At 37.2% G+C, this 3,827-nt stretch overlaps 1 pseudogene; it reads left to right on the top strand.

The window, feature by feature from the left end:
• The first annotated feature begins 294 nt into the window (after window positions 1–294).
• On the top strand, window positions 295–1,176 carry LOC140693616 (olfactory receptor 5AK2-like; annotated as a pseudogene).
• Window positions 1,177–3,827: the final 2,651 nt, after the last annotated feature.

Genomic DNA, 3,827 nt, shown 5'->3' on the forward strand with positions numbered 1-3,827 from the left:
TAATATAATGAAAATGTGTTAATCTGTGTTTCCTAGATTAACACATATTAGAAATCAGTCTTCTTCTATGAAATCTTACTTATTTTGGAGATGAATCCATGGCTCACATATCACTGTTTTTGTGGTGGGTTTTTATCAAGAAAATAGAAAAAAAATTGGAAAGAAATAAGCCCTGTTGTGAGTGTTTGCCATGAAAATCAAAAAACGGTGACTGGAATATAACCTTTCATGTTTAAGAAGATTTATTTTCTTTTCTTGGTCCTCATCTTGGTCCTTTTTAGGCTTTTGATAGTCATGACACAAGGAAATAGCACTAGAGTGACTGAATTCTTTCTTCAGGGATTTGGTGCCCAACACAAGTTTCAGTATGTCCTCTTAACTTTATTTTTGGTCATCTATGTGAAGTCCAGACTTCAGACACCCATGTACTTTTTCCTACAACATTTGGTTTTTGTTGATATCTGTTACAGTTCTGCTATCATTCCCAAGACAATGCAAAACTTCATAGTAGAAAACAAATCAATATAATTCAAGGGCTGTGTCATGCAATTATTGGTTTATGCAACATTTGTGACCACTGACTGCTACCTCCTGGTGACTATGGCAGTGGACCATTATGTGGCCATCTGTAACCCACTTTGCTATCCCATAGTCATGTCCCAGAGAGTCTGCATCCAGTTGGTAGCTGGTTCATATGTCATGGGCACTATAAATGCTTCTGTGCACACAGGGTTTACATTTCAGTGTTCTTCTGAAAGGGCAACACCATCAATCACTTCTTACGTGACATTCCTCCAATCCTCACCCTCTCATGCTCCAACATTGACATCAACATCATGCTACTTGTAGTCTTTGTGGGATTTAACTTGGTGATCACCGTGTCAGTCATCAAATGTTCCTACACGTATAACCTGGCTGCCATCCTCAAGATGTCTTCCAGTTCAGGGAGGAAAAAAGCCTTCTCCACGTGTTCCTCCCAAATGATGCAGTCACCATTTTCTGTGGGACCCTCTCTTACATGTACTTACAGCCTCATTCTAATAATTCCCAGGAGAACATGAAAGTGGCTTCTGTATTTTACAGCATTGTGATTCCCATGTTGAACCCCTGATCTAAAGTCTGAGAAATAAGGAGGTAAAAGAAGCTCTAAAAGTGATGGGGAAGAAATTCTTCTAGATTGGACCCCAAGGGTTAAAATGCAGCACACCAAAGTATGCAGTAGAGATGTTTGACCATATTTAATGTTTCTGAAATAGGGAACCTGTTCACCTCTTAAACCAGTGATACCTCCTTCAGTAGATAATTTCTTAGAATGTAATAAATATAGTGACAGCTCATGGGACTAACTTTTTGGTTATATATTTTGAGAAACATATCACATACTACCCATGAAGAAGAACTCTATGGAACTTATTTCAAATATTAAGGAATATGTGTAGACTTTACAAAGTATAGTTATTACAAATATATTGTAGATACATTCTTAAAGACTGTATTTTGCATATAATCAATATTAAAATTGAAGTTCACTATTTCCTATTCATTTAAACAAGTTCCCCAAATTATCTATGAAGTAGCTCTTTGTATGTTCTGTTCCAATTGTCTTGTATACGTGAATGCAAAATAAATGTACTGCTTTGAAAAGCACCTTATGGCTCAGGCCACTGTACTTCCTACTTACAGCACTTTAAAACACTTACTTCTCATGTGACATTGTGACTTGTTTTGTCATTAGTTACCCTCTTTATTCTGAATCCTCCCTTTTCTTGTGGAAGTTAAGTAAACTTCTAGAAATAGTTTCTATCTCTCTAATAGAAATAGAAAACATAGAATGTAAATGGATCTAAAATGGCAGTGGTCATTCATTTATGAAAGGTGTACCAATCATTTTAGACCAGACAGAAAATTTTAAACTTAGAGATGCACTGAGAAATTCAAGAAGCCAAGAGCACTTTGATTCAGGAAGACAAACTGTTGACAGAAAAACTTTAGTAGATAGATTGTGGGTAAGTGATGGAAATCCTCACATAAATCTAAAGACAACATGCTAACTAGATGAAAGATCAAGTTTCATATTAAAATAACAGCAGCCAATCTAATGAACTGGCCAGGGAATGTACTGTTAAGTAACAGCACAGGGAGAACTGGGCAAGAGATGAATATATTTTTTTCAAGTACATTATCCTACATAAATTCTAAGAGATCAGTTAAAATTAACCTGAAGTCAGTGCAGCATGACCATAATCTGCCCAGCAAAAGTCTAACTTTAGAAAGAAGAGATCTTGTATCCAGGGCAGATCCATGTGTCTTCAAAGACCAGGACAAGGGACAATAGCTGGAGAATCATGGAAAGTAGACAGAGGATTTCCAGAGACCCTAGAGGGGAAAACTGGAGACTAATGTACAGCATGATGACTGTAGTTAAAACACAGTGCTATACACTTGAAATTTGCTTAGAGAGTAAATTTTAAGCATTGTCACCACAGGAAGGAGAGAAGGAAGGCTAGGAAGGGAGGAGAGGGGAAGGAAGGATAGGAAGGGAGGAGGGGGAAAGGAAGGAAAGAAGGATTGGGAGGGAGGAGGGTGGAAGAAAGAGGAAGGAAGCAAAGGAAAGAAAGAAAACTTTAAATATGTGAGATGATGGATATTTTGAACTTAATTGTTATGATCATTTTACTATGTATATCTATATCAAAATACCATGTATATACCTTAAGTATATACAAATGTTATCAGTTATACCTCAAGTAAATTTGGGAGGGAGGTGATCAAGCAAAGAAGAACTTAGTGCACATTGCGAAGTCTAAGTGGCCAAATTAGAAACAGGGCATGAAGTGGAGAGTTGCATAGTACTAGGCATTCAATACCTAAGTGAAAGAAACCCCAAAAGGAAATAAACTGAATGGTAAATGGACAAAAGTAGCAAAAATCTCAGAGTCTTATGTAAGGATGAAACAGTTGATGTGGGTTCTGACACGGGAACAATTAGCAATTGTTAGCACTTGTCGAAGAGAGACATCCCTTCCGGCATTGTGCAGAGTAGCAGTGGTCTGTTGCATAATCACATATGTTTCATAAATCATCAGCTGCCTTTAAGCTGTTTGGGCCCCGTCAAGACTGAGGGGAACAAAAAATATAAACTCCTGTCTTGAGTGAACCAGTATTCTGTGCATCCATTCATGTATTTTTTTTTTTTTGCAATTTCAAAAATTTACTGGGGGTAGTGTAGAATCACAGGGCACCTACAATTGAATCAGGTACTGACCCTAGCAAGACATTTAGGAAGCATCTAAATCACTAAAGAAATAATAATAATAACTTGTTGACCTATTTCCAAGGAATCAGAGGGATAGAAGTAGGGCTCGTTCCCAGCCTAAAATAGCAACCTGGGAGCCAGGGAGAAACAACTGGAAGAGTAGCTAGAGGCTGAGACAGGATGAACGCTAAGCAAATATCCATGAAGCAGAAGCCCAAATCTCAACCATTAAGAGGACACCCTCCTAAAAAGTGAAATTAGTAAAGAGTAAAAATGAATAAAATTTTGATACACACAACAACTGGGATGAATTTACAGGGAATTAAGCTAAGTTAAAAAAAAAAGCCAAACCTCAAAGTTGTACACTGTATAGTTCTAGTTATAAGATATATTTGAAATGACAAAATTTTGAATGTTGAAGACAAATGAATGGTTACCAGGGTTAGGGATGGAGTGAAGTAAGTGTTGGATGAGGTGTAGGTTGTGTTATAAAAGAACAATACATGAGATCCTTGTTTGAAACTGTTCAGTATCTTCACTGGGGTGGTGACAATAGAAATCAGCATGGATC

The sequence above is a fragment of the Vicugna pacos genome, unplaced genomic scaffold (assembly GCF_048564905.1).
Source record: "Vicugna pacos unplaced genomic scaffold, VicPac4 scaffold_19, whole genome shotgun sequence".
NCBI classification, from domain to species: Eukaryota; Metazoa; Chordata; class Mammalia; order Artiodactyla; family Camelidae; genus Vicugna; species Vicugna pacos.